The sequence below is a fragment of the Vulpes vulpes genome, chromosome 16, assembly GCF_048418805.1.
Source record: "Vulpes vulpes isolate BD-2025 chromosome 16, VulVul3, whole genome shotgun sequence".
NCBI lineage: Eukaryota > Metazoa > Chordata > Mammalia > Carnivora > Canidae > Vulpes > Vulpes vulpes.
This window is the reverse complement of record NC_132795.1, coordinates 37,868,332-37,881,858: the sequence shown is the minus strand read 5'-3', so window position 1 is coordinate 37,881,858 and position 13,527 is coordinate 37,868,332. Positions and strand designations below refer to the sequence as shown.

At 36.6% G+C, this 13,527-nt stretch overlaps 1 long non-coding RNA gene across 1 annotated transcript in view; it reads right to left on the bottom strand.

Moving 5' to 3' along the window:
• Positions 1–11,866, bottom strand: part of LOC140595843 (uncharacterized) — a 295,277-nt gene extending 283,411 nt beyond the window's left edge. Inside the window, exon 1 of the long non-coding RNA XR_011997746.1 lies at positions 11,814–11,866. This is a non-coding gene — a long non-coding RNA (uncharacterized lncRNA). The remainder of the gene's footprint in view (positions 1–11,813) is intronic.
• Positions 11,867–13,527: the final 1,661 nt, after the last annotated feature.

Here is a 13,527-nt window from a genome sequence, read left to right as displayed (position 1 = left end):
CAAGATAATACTAAAGGGTAGGGGGAAACCCCAAGAGATCCAAGTGCTATTTCTGTACTAGGCAAATAGATGGTCTTATTCTCTGTGATTTAGGCTGAGAATCTTAACCTAGCTAGGTGCTAAACGTCCTTAATGTTACATACCTGGAATGGCATTTATATGTCCCAACACAATATTCCAAATTGGAAGAGTCCTGTGTATTTCAGAAGAAAGGAAACTTTAGATGGCTGGGAAGGAAAGATTCCTCTTTCTTGAGAGAGGAGAAGATCTGAGATATTATGCCCAGTGAAGGCTTGCAATCAAGGATAAATATGTTATGTCACCTAATTTTATTTTGCAGAATTATCTGCGGGAACACTCTGCAAATATACAATATTACTGCATCTGTCTGTGGGTATGGGGGATGTAATTAATAAGCAATTCACTGGTAGGGAGAAACTGGTGGTGGTGTCTATTGGGCATTTGAGAACCAATAATTGTTGATGAAAAAGGAACATTTAAAAATATGTATTAAGTGATTGATTTGGGTTAATTTGGGACAGGATTTTTAAAGTGTAAAAATAATTGTGAAGGAAATCAGTGAAATTCTTTGGTTAAATATACACTCGCTCTACATACAGAATTTCTATCATCATCAGAGGAGTCTTACATCATAAATAAGGGAAGGGTGCGGTTTTTAAAGGGGGGAAAAGTCAAATAGACTTAATTAGATCCAGTATCCTCCTACACTTAATACAGTTCTTAGAATGGACAACAAACACAACTTTAATCTATTACCTAATTAATCCAATTAGGTTTAAGTTTTCCAGACTCAAAAACCTGCATTTTTGCAATGCAATTTGATACTTGAAGCTTTAAATTATAGCTTCAGAGTTTGATTTTACCACTAAGGCATAATAATTAGAGCCATCTAGGAAGCAATTGAGCCTAATCTTTCACTCCAAATATCAGATTAGGCTCCTTTAAAACTGACGTAATGGGAATCCCTGGGTGGTTCAGTGGTTTAGTGCCTGCCTTCGGCTCAAGGCGTGATCCTGGAGGCCAGGGATCGAGTCCCATGTCGGGCTCCGTGCATGGAGCCTGCTTCTCCCTCTGCCTGTGTCTGTGTGTGTGTCTCTCTCTCTGTGTCTCTCATGAATAAATAAATAAAATCTTTAAAATAAAATAAAATAAAACTGACGTAATCTGGGCCCTTATGGATTTTCACACTGGAAGCTACACTTGTATTTAGAGTAAGCCCAGGGCAGAGCCATCTGGGAGGTACAGAAACAGTCACTGTATCTCTGTCCTCTCCCACCCTGTGACCCCCTTTACCACTCAGTGCCATTTACCAACACTTGGAATCATGAGTAACACAGGACAATACATATGAGAGAATGAATCTTTATTAGAACTTGACCTCAGCCAATTGGAAGAAAAATGTGAAGACTATCATAGAAGAGTTATTTCCTTTAAGTCCTCAGGACAGACTAATAAACAGGTTGAATCACACAAATTGTGTAATCCTACTTCATGCACAGACATTTTAAGAATACTGTTCTAACTCAGTTTTTAAGTAAATTATCATGAATGAAACAATATATACGGCCCATAGCATGTCAGCATCAAAAATGCTGAAGGTCATAGATTAAATGCCATTCTTTTTTCTTATTGTATATACTTTTATATCACGTCTTTTTACATTGATTTGTATTCTACATAAAAACAAAATGTTGGAATGCCTGGGTGGATCAGCGGTTGGACACCTGCCTTCAGCTGAGTTCGTGATCCCGGGATCTGGGATCCAGTCCCACACCAGGCTCCCTTCATGGAGCCTGCTTCTCCCTCTGCCTATGTCTCTCTCTCTCTCTCTCTCTTTCTTTCTCTCTCTCCATGTCTCTCATGAATAAATAAATAAATCTTTTTAAAAAATGTTGAGTGAATTAAATGTTTTTGTGTTCTAAATCTGAGAATAAATCTGATAGTAATATCATAATTGACAGTTATTAATAGTATAAAATAATTATATATAGCATATATTATTAATATAAAATTATTATTATAACAAATTCACCAAGAATTAATGTATTCCATTTTTGAAACTGTTTTTCAAATGTTATATATCTCCTAGTTTATTATGCTATATAGAAGAATTTTGATGTGTTTTCTTGAGGTAATTATATGATTCTGGTTTCGAGGGATGTTGAAATTGCTTGCAATTGTATCTTGATAGTCCTTTATAGGAAAGAAATGGCTTGCCACATTACATTGAAATAACTAGTGTATTTATCCCCTAATTTTATGGTGTTTTGGCTTGAGTCTATAAATAAAAATATCAAATTTATTTGAAATAATTCTTTTACAATATAGTTTAATAATGAAAAAATTGGGGACCCCTGGGTGGCTCAGCAGTTGGGCATCTGCCTTTGGCTCAGGGCGTGATCCAAATTCATGAATCGAGTCCCGTGTCAGGCTCCCTGCATGGAGCCTGTTTCTCCCTCTACCTATGTCTCTGCTTCTCTCTGTGTCTCTCATGAATAAATAAAATATTTTAAAAATAATAATAATGAAAAAATTTCAATTTTGCTGATTTTGAAAAAAACAAAGTAAGATCTGTTTTATAGCTGATAGCTATTGATAAGTTTATATTTCAGCACAAAACCATTCATGTTTATATTATTTGACTACAGCAAGAACAGGTAAAATTTTGTAACTGCTTTTTCAATAAATTATAATCATGAAAGCACATAATTTTTATTACAGTCTGCACTGACAACAAAAATAATTGAGTTAGCTGAGGTCTCGTGTGTTGTCTCAACCCAAAAATGTCATCTCTACTTGTTTCTAAAGTTGGTAAGACTGACTTCTGGACCCAAAGATCAAGTCTCTTCCCATTTACAAGTTTTTAAAATTGAAATTCTTTACCCTGTTGATTCATAAACTCAAATCACACTAACTTGCAACTTATGCTGTTACATTTCTTTTTCTTTTACAAGTTAAACCCTAATGGCATAGTCTAAAAGGCTTATTTTGGGTTTGGCTTAAACTCTAGAAGCAGTGAATGCCCAGAATGGAAGAAAGGGAATTTGAAGTCTCTATTTTAAAATACTGTTATTTTAAAACTCACTGTTATTTTAAAAGACTTATAAATGCTTAAGAATAAACTGATTTCTACCAAAGCATATTTCCATAAGATCCTATGAATCAGGTAAATCTGAAATAATAGCTCCATTGTATAGCAGAAGACACTCAGAAAGAAATGTGTCTTTAAAATTTTTAATTCATTCATTCATTTGTTTTCTACCTTTATATCTTCTTAATCTTTAGAGTTGTGTTTCTTCCCTACTGCTTTTCAAGGTATGCCCTCTTCATCTTTACATCTTCATATAATAGATACTTTCTATAGTAGCTGCTTAATTAATGTAGATATTCTAAGTATACATATATATTTGTATAGAATAAATACGCATAACTACAATAAATACAATCTAAATTATACATATGGTAATCCACATGTTAAATATGTTAAACATTTAGGTGTTTAAAAGTGAAAAGCTTTAATTACAAGAAAGAGCCTTTGTCGTGAAATAGTACTCTAAACGGGGAATCAGAAGTCTCAGTTTTTCTACCACTGATAGCTGATTCATCTTTGGAAAATCTGGACATCCTAAGTGATATCGTATTGGTTGAAAAAATGAATTTATAGATTCAAATCAAAACTTAAAATGATCTTAGTAGAAAGGCTTTGTCAGCACCACAATAAAGGGCACTTGTCCCTGGGTTCGTACCTATATCACCCTGTAGGAATTCAGCAGAACTTAAGTCAAAGTGTATATTTATTACCCTGCTCAAAGCTCAGCTTCCATGGTTTACCAAAGTTTCCGTGTTTTGACCACAACTGCACCCCACAAACCTGTGGTACCTAAGTATCCACTGCCTGTATGGATGCTTCAAACCATTAGTTTTCTGTGCTCACTCTTTGCTTTAGTATTCAAATAAAATGTTTCACTCTCATCGCACACGCTGTACACTCTGTGCCTTTCTCTAGATCTAAGTGGAAGCCTGAGAATTATCATGAATTTCTGCTTCTGTTGAACTCCCAATCCACAGCTCCTTAGTTTACTTCTCAGGACTCTTTTTTTCTTTACTCATTCCCCTCTCCACCTTTCTTCTAGCATCTTCCCTATAAACACTTGGCTGCCCTACATGATGGGGTTCCCCTGAAGGATGGGGTCAACATAGGACTTACAATATGCCTCAGAAGAGACAGTGATTCATATTCACTGTCCTGAAGTTCAATGACCTTTCCTTCTTTTTTTTTTTTTAATTTTTATTTATTTATTATGATAGTCACACAGGGAGAGAGAGAGGCAGAGACACAGGCAGAGGGAGAAGCAGGCTCCATGCCCTGGGAGCCCGACGTGGGATTGGATCCCGGGTCTCCAGGATCGCGCCCTGGGCCAAAGGCAGGCGCCAAACCGCTGCACCACCCAGGGATCCCCGACCTTTCCTTCTTTAATCATTCTTCCCTTTGGCACCTTGCTGGCTGCCATCTTGCTTAAGCCTCATCTCTCTACCAAGACCCCAAACCCCTGTTTCCCCAACTGCTAGAAATGAAAAATGTTCCCATTTTAGTTTGTAGAACTATTTACATTTATTTGACTAAAGCACTCTTACTCAGACTATGCCTTTCCAGACAGTACATTGTCTTTAAGGGGTTTTCTCAAGCAAAAGAGCTATTCTCATTCCTTAAGAAATGTTGTTTTTTTCTAGATCAAAGAGCTCAAACTATACTGAGCTTCTAAAATAACTTTTTTCTTCACTTCTTTTACACTACTTGTAACATAGGATGCATAAATAATTCAGACTGCCCTTTTTATACACTTGTGTAACTTTTGTACAATTGCTATTTCTTCTTGTTGAATAGCCCTCTAGTCCCATAGGTGCACAGTTACAAGGTCATCTCAAAATACTGTACCAGATATTCATCTCATAGATTCTTAGAGGGAAGCCAAACTAGATGCTTAAGTTCTCTATTTCTTCCTGATTATTGCATGTGTTTTTTTGTTCATGTGCAAATTCTATCACATTGTTTTCCTCAGCAACCAACCAATAAGCAACTACACCGGCTAATGTTTATATGTATATATCATATATACGTACATATATTACGTACTTCATATATGCTATGCAAAGTTAATAAGTTTTATTTTTTTAGCAGTTTTAGATTGATAGCAAAAATTGAGTGGAAGATGCAGAGATTTCCCATATACCTCTCCCCATATATTCACAGCCTCTTCCATTATCAACATCCCTTTTGTTACAATTGATGAACCTACATTGACACATCATTATCACGCAGAGTCCATTGTTTACATTAGAGTAAACACTGCACTCTCGGTCTAGTAAATTATGTGGCTTTGGACAAATGTAAAATGATATGTATCCATCATCATAGTATCATACAGAGTAGTTCCACTGCCCTAAAGACCCTCTGTGCCCTCTGCTATTCATCCAGCCTCCTCTTCCAGCCCCTGGAAACCACTGATCATTTTACTATCTTTATAGTTCTGTGTGTTATATTTTAATATCCACTGTGCCCTTAATGCCCTGGCCTAGATCGTTGCTTCAGTTCACTCAATTATTCTTTTCTTATAAAAACAATATCACACTGGGATGCCTGAGTGGCTCAGCGGTTGAGCGTCTGCCTTCAGCTCAGGATCCTGGGGTCCCAGGATCGAGTCCCGTGTGGGGCTCCCTGCGTGGAGCCTGCTTCTCCCTCTGCCTGTGTCTCTGCCTCTCTCTGTGGGTCTCTCATGAATAAATAAATAAAATCTTTAAAACAAAAACAACACAGTATCACACAAAACAGATTCAAAAACAACTCTAAATTATTTTAAAATGAATGACAACAAACAAAAGTCTTGCCACAGTGAGTGCAGCAGACATTTGTCAAAATCTCTGTTAGAGGAATTTCTACCCTCTGCACTTTCTTCTTTCTCTCCACCTTCTAGCCGCCTTAAATCACCTTCCATTTACCAATTTCTACTTTCAGCTATGGCTCAACTTTTAAGCACTAGACCAAATTGTCCAAATGAACAAAACTCTTCCACATTTGAATTTAAGTAACGCTTCTTGCTCCTCAGGTCCTGTTGCCCATCAATGAGAAATCCGAGGCCCAGAATATGAAAAAAAATGTTTACTCTTAGGGAGGTCTTGAAAGAAAAAAAAAGCCTATAAACAGTGAGAGCCTTTAGGAATTCAAAGACTATATTTGGAGATAACAAAGAGCTCAGATAACCTTCTTATCCAGCTCTACTTTTAAAGAAAACATAAAATGTTGTTTTGAGGGTATTTCAACCGATAGTTAGCTTTCAACTGCTTCATTTTGTAGAAACAACATTCACTAAGGCATCCAGATGATTTGCCCAACCTCTGATCAAAAACAGTGAAGAAGGGAATCCCTGGGTGGCTCAGCGGTTCAGCGCCTGCCTGTGGTCCAGGGCCTGATCCTGGAGACCTGGGATGGAGTCCTGTGTTTGGCTCCCAGCATGGAGCCTGCTTCTCCCTCTGCCTATGTCTCTGCATCTCTCTCTTTCATTCTCTCTCTCTCTCTCTCTCTCTCTCATGAATAAATAAATTTTTTAAAAAATTGTTTAAAAAAACACAGTGAATAAATAATGGTTAAGATGCTTGGGATGGAAACAGGGACCCTAATGGTAAAGACAGGAGAGGAAAGTTGACAATTTGCAAGTTTCCATAAATACGTATAAATATCCTTTTCCTCCCATTTCTATTTTAAGTTACAATATATCAGGTAAAATGCTGAAGGAATTCTAATAACAGTTTAGATGACTATAAAAATCAACTTCTGGGGATTTTTTTAAAGTGGTTTACTTGCCTAAGCAAAACTGGGAATTTCCTTAAGCAAATACATCAATTATTCAATAAAGAAAGGGATCTTTAATCTTTAATATATATGAAGAAATCTTTAATATATAGTCAAGGGGTGACCACATACATAGCATAGCAATGAAGGTTTTGAGTGAATGAGATACTGTTTGGTGTCAAACATGGGCTAAGTATGTCAGAGTTAATTGGTCCCCAAAGCATTTAGTGCCTCTCCTGTTTGTGTTATGGGAGCATGAAGCTGTCATTTCAAGACCTGCACTGACATCCCAAGAGATATTAAAAGTTCAGGATCTTAAGAAAATAAAATGCTAATATGATTTATAGTTTCATTAAGAAAAGGAGCTACTAACATTAGCTTTACCATTTCAATTCTATTAATGAACTTGTCTGTAGAAATTACAAGTGTATGACCAGGTCAGTACTTCTATTGGTAAATGAATCATTAGGGAGGGTCTTATGAATTTTTTTCTGATATTTTAGGTTTAATTGGGTGTTCTCAATTAAAGTGTCTCTTACTCAGACACAGAAAATGTATCTCTGAACATTTCAGGAAGAAGAGGGAAATGACTCCTCATCAGCTATAACATCTTTTTGTTTTAAAGATTTTATTTATTTATTCATGAGAGACATAGAGAGAGAGGCAGAGATAGGCAGAGGCTGAGCCTGATGCAGAACTCAATCCCAGGACCCCGGGATCATGAGCCAAAGGCAGATGCTCAACCACTGAACCACCCAGGTTCCCCAGCTGTAACATCTTTGACCTTGGGAAAGGTCCCTATTTTTAGGCACCTTGCATATGTCTTTCCCATTTGCCTGTCTATCTTTGAGTTGAGTTGGGGGCAGGTTGCTGGACTTTAAAACAAGTCTCTACATTAGAATATTTCATTTCTTAATCTGAGAACTCTTTCTCTTTCCTCGTAACTGGCATCAGGCATTGATGTCATCACACTATGCTGGCCTGTCTCATCCTATAATGCAGTCCTGCCTTGTACTCTTAGCTTCTGACACCCGTTGGCTCCAGCCCACCTGCACCTAAAGATCAACTCTTTCCATCTTGTCCTTTTATTTTTTTTTTCATCTTTTTTTTTCATCTTGTCCTTTTAACACTGACTCACAGAATTCTCATCAGCCCATCTGTCTCTGCATCCTTGTTTCTCAGACCAGTGCTTCTCAAACTTTTAGTGTAAATAACCTGGGGATCTTACTCAAATGTAGATTCTGATCCAGCAGATACTACTAGGGACTGGTTGTAAGATTCTAGATTTCCAACATCTCCCCAGGGATGGCAAGGCTGCTGGTCTGTGCACTACCCTGAGTTAGCAAGGCCTTATGGGGGTGGTGGGGCTTCTTTCTACATGGCAAGGAGAAGTATCATGTAACCATTTTCAAGGTTTCATTCTAGATCAGTCCCGTATCTCGAGTACGTAGCCTCTGAAATGGTAAGCTAAAAATCAAATGATCTAGTCTGGTCAAATGGGAAATGGTTTCTGAGGTTCCTTACCCTGCTCCTAGGGATTTCCATTTGTAGCTACCAGATTCTAGATTGAGAATGCAGAAAAAGAGAATGGATCTGAAAACTCCAAGGCTAGAATAAAAGTAATCTTAGAAAAAGAGGAGGCTCCCAGGTGCCTGACTGGTTCAGTCAGAGGAGCATGTGATCTCACGGTTGTAAGCTTGAGCCCCATGTTGGGTGCAGAGTTTACTGAAAAATAAAGTCATTAGGGCAGCCCGGGTGGCTCAGCGGTTTAACGCCGCCTTCAGCCCAGGGCCTGATCCTGGAGACCCGGGATCGAGTCCCACATCGGGCTCCCTGTATGGAGCCTGCTTCTCCCTCTGCCTGTGTCTCTGCCCCTCTCTCTCTCTCTCTCTCTCTCTCTCTCTCATAAATAAATAAAATATTTTTTAAAAAATAAATAAAGTCAAGAAAGAAAGAAAGAAAAAAAGAAAAAGAAAGAAAGAAAAAGAGAGCACTTCATATTTCTGATAAAACAAGAAGAACACTGCCCTCTAGTATAGAAGATTTTCCTTACCTAACTACCCTGTGATCACAATCTATCTTATATAGGCTAATCCTCTAGGACCTTTTGTTTTTAAGAAAGATACTGGAGTGTTAGATCTTTCTCCACAGGCAAGATGATTGAGCTGTCCTCCCAAAGCACCTGGATGTAGTCATTTCATAGTAGCACCACTGATCCATTGAAAATGTTCTATCTGATAACTGCCCATCTTTACTATGTTTGTACTGTTTATTCTTTTCCATTCAATTTTTTCCTATTTTAACAATGTAATAACATATAATTTTAAAAATCAGATGATACAAAGATGTTGAAAAGTAATACAGTTTCCCAGGGATAAATACTTCCATACTTTCAAATGATATACTTATTTTTAAATTTGTAGATTTAAATAAATAAAGTTATTTATTGACTTTCTGTTATGGAGAGATTCAGCACACACACACCCCCCTTGATCCTTCCTCTTCCAGCTTCCCAATATAGTCATACCAATATATTAGTTATTTCAATAATCAGTCTTATACCATTATGATATAGGAAATAAGACTACAAAGTCAGAACTTATACAGAAGATGATAACTGTTTATAAGAACTCCATTGGAGAAGAAAGTATGGACATTATCATGAGCCAGCATCTGAGCGCCTGCATTCCTAGGCTCCATAACACATATAAATTGCAGGCTTTTTTTTTTTTTAACGTGAAGACAACCTAACACCCTAAGATCCCCTCCAAGTACTGGCTTATAGTAAGCAGAGCTGGAGAATCCAGCTAGGGAAAAGGAGACTTCTTAGTCCTCTAATTAGACCCTATCCTATAAATAATGAATTCAAAAAGACTTAAAAGAGGTGCTAAAGGTATATATCTGAATGAGGTCACAGCATTCATCCAACAAAACACTTAGTATACACAGAAAGTCACAGTGCTCATCCAGGGAAGTAAAACATTAAGCATCTGTTTGATAATAAAAATTTGAACTTTTTTTTCTCCAAATATTGACAGGCAGCACTCATTCTTTACTTGAGAGTCTAATACCTTCATGAAATAGAATCTAGACCTAGAGAAAAACTTAAAAATAACTATTATTTATTGCTCATTTTCTAAATCTGATAGATATTATCCTAAATATTACCCTCATAGTTTTATCCTTAATACTTAGAAAAGCTTATTATTTAAATTAGGAAGCAGAGATTCAGAGCAATGTGCCAAAGATCATAAAAGTACCAAATGCAGAGCAAGAATTTAAAACCAGGCTTACGTGACTTCTTGCTTGTACCAGTGACAGTATGCTATTTCAGAGGAATGGGCAGTGTTCTATTAGTGTCTCTAGCTTCTCTTTCTGTGTCATTTCCCTCTCTTCTACCACAAACATGCTCAAATAAACAATTATGCAATTAATCACACCTCAATATAGGTCACCTTTCCAATGAAGTGTTAACATGTTAATAATTTTCTTTATGAAATGGATGGTCTTTCCCCCTATTAAAATTATCTAAGGCCTTGGGGCACCTGGGAGGCTCAGTCGGTTGGACATCTGCCTTTGGCTCAGGTCATGATCTCGAGTCCTGGGATGGAACCCTGAGAAGGGCTCCCTGCTCAGTGGGGAGTCTGCTTCTCCCTCTGTCCCTCCCCCTACTTGTGCTCTCTTTTTTTTCTCTCTTTTTCTCAAATAAAATCTTTTAAAAAAAATTTAAGTTATCTAAGCTATTAGCAGACTAGATAAACTTTTATTTTTGTATTTCTGAAGTCATTCCACCCATGTATCAGTCTAATCCCTGAACAGAGTTAAATAGAAATTTGACTCTATTGAGGAAGTTTCCCTGTTCTCAGAAGTTCTATAAAAACATTCCATGCCTCTTCATATTGTAATATTGTTAACTGCAAATGCATGAAACACTGTCTTCATATAATGACAACATCCATTCATTTTATAAACATTGATTGACACTTAACCAGGATATTGGAGAGTTTTCTAGGCACTACAGGTCTATTAGTGAACAAGACAATGAGGAAGCAAAAGAAATGTGTCAAATGAAAATAAGTGCCATGAAGAAAAATGATACAAAGAGAATGGATAGTGAGCAACTAGGAGCACAGGAACCATTTATATGGCATGATGGGGAAAAGCTCTTCATAAGATGTTATTTTAAGCGAGAGGCCTAAAGACAAGTGAGAGAGTCTTGAGGACATCTAAAGGATGAGCGTTGTAGGTAGAGAAAGCAACAGAGACAAAGTCATCCACACAAGAGAACCATCATCATCAAGGTGCAGGAGGCTATAGTGAGATGAGTGAGGTAGAGAGTAGCACAGGATTTGACCTCAGTAATGAAGCTGCAGAGACTTCACTGGAAACACTATCCTAGTCTGTCTCTCAAATGCTTTCCATTTCATACTAAATTTCCAAATAGAGACAGTCATTAAGACCAATGAGAATTACTATTATTACTATTGCTATTTAATGTTGCCCTAAAAGTCCTCAAAAAGCAATAAAAAGCAATATGAACTACAAAAAAAGGCACAAATATAGAAAATATAGGATTACCATTATTTACATGGAATGTGATTATGTAGTACAAAACCCAAAGAAACCCATTGCAAAGCTACTGAAATTAATACAAGACTATTAGACAAAAGCAGAGAGTATTTTTTATATGATCAGTGATCATAGAGACAATACACTGAAAAAAGAAATCCCTTCATAATATTTACTATCTGGAAATAAACAACACAAAATGTTGGAACCTCTATAAAATTATAAAGTTCTAATGAGATATAAAAAAGAAAGCTTAAATCAACAGATGAAATATATGTTTGAAGAGCAAGACAGTAGAAGATACTGTTTTTCTTAGTGTATAGCTTTAATGGAATTCCAACAATAAAAATCACTTATAATATTTTTTGAGCCTTACCAAATATTTGAGAGTTGTCCAGGGCCCATGAAAATGTTAACAGCACTCATACCTAGGGAATGGAAGAAGGGGGAAGCAAGAGTGAAGAAGAACATGGGTTTTCAGTTTTTCTTATTTATATTTCAATAATGTTTCCATTTTTTACAATATTATAATTTAAAAATTAACAAAAATACCTCCCTATCCTGATATTTATTTCAAGGCCACTGATAGAAGATAACAAATGTGAGCCCTTACCAAAGTTCTGGAGTGAGGAGAATCTTTTAATTCTAGAAATATGATGAGAAAAACCATAAGGTAAAAAATGAATAGTTTTGACTGTTAAGTAGCTCTAAATTTCCTTGTAGTACCTTTAAAAAACAGCAAATTAAGGCATATTTAAACATATTATGATCTCTAACTTTCATGTCTGGAATTTTTCTATGTAGCCCTGAAATATGCTAAGAAGACGGACAGAGGTAAGACCAAAGAGTATTTGTAAGAAACAGAAAGGCAACATCACGTATATGCCCCTTAGATCTGCTCAGAACAAACCTAAGGCCAAAAAATATTTACATAGTCCTGTGATTTCATCTGGTCATGTGGTTAAAAGGTACAGCTCATGGGGTATTAGGAGAAACAGCTATTTTTTAAACATGGAAAAGAAGTTTTACTTTTAGGCAGTGTCTTAACCTGTCTGGGCAGCTGTGATACTACCACCTAGTGAATAGCTTATAAACAAGAGAAATCTCTTATAATTCTGGGTCAAGGCACCTGCAGATTCAGTGTCTTGGTGACAACCCACTTCCTGGATCATAGATTGCTGTTTTGCTATAGCTTCACATGATGGAACAGGCAAGGGATTTCTCTGGGGCCTCTTTCAAAGGAGCACTAATCTCATTCAAGAGACTCCATTCTCATAATCTGATCACCTCCCAAAGGTCCCACTTCCAAATATCATCACTTTGGGGATTAGGTTTTGACCAACAAATTCTGGGGGAACATAAACATTTCAGTTAAAAGACAAACATATTCTGTTAAAATCCATATCTAAAATTATATTTAGCTGTTACCCATTTACCTATGCTATCCTCTCAGATCTGATGGGCTATGAAGCTGCACTGTAGTATGAATGACAGCCTTGCATTAGAAGGTTCTTTGAGTCAATCCAGATAATTAAAGGTACATGAGCCAGACCTCATCTAAAACTGAAATCTAATTTCCTTAAATAAAAACAGTTGTACTGGCAAAAGAACCTTTATCTTTCTGCTTGTTTTCAACATAACTGCACATTGAGAAAATATTTTTTTATGATCTTAGCATTTTTAAGTAGGGTCCATATGAAGGTAATATATGAAATGAAAGAAGAATTCAAAATGTAGCTGACTGAGGTGGGCACTTGACGGGATGTGACGGGATGAGCACTGTGTGTTATTCTGTATGTTGGCAAATTGAACACCAATAAAAAATAAATTTATTTTAAAAAGTAGCCGAAATTTTTTAATTTGAGGGCATTTAAATATTATATCGCATGTATTTTAAGAGTGTTTAAATTTGAACTTTTCCTTTGAATAACATAAACTTTTTCACCTAAAAATTATTTCTAAATACAATTTTATAGAATTCATTTGACATTTGGCAATTTTCCCCAAAAAAATGTTCAGGCCTCGGCTGTCAGATCAGACTCCCTGGCCATTAACCAATCCTACCCCAGGCCTGGCACAAATTGAACATG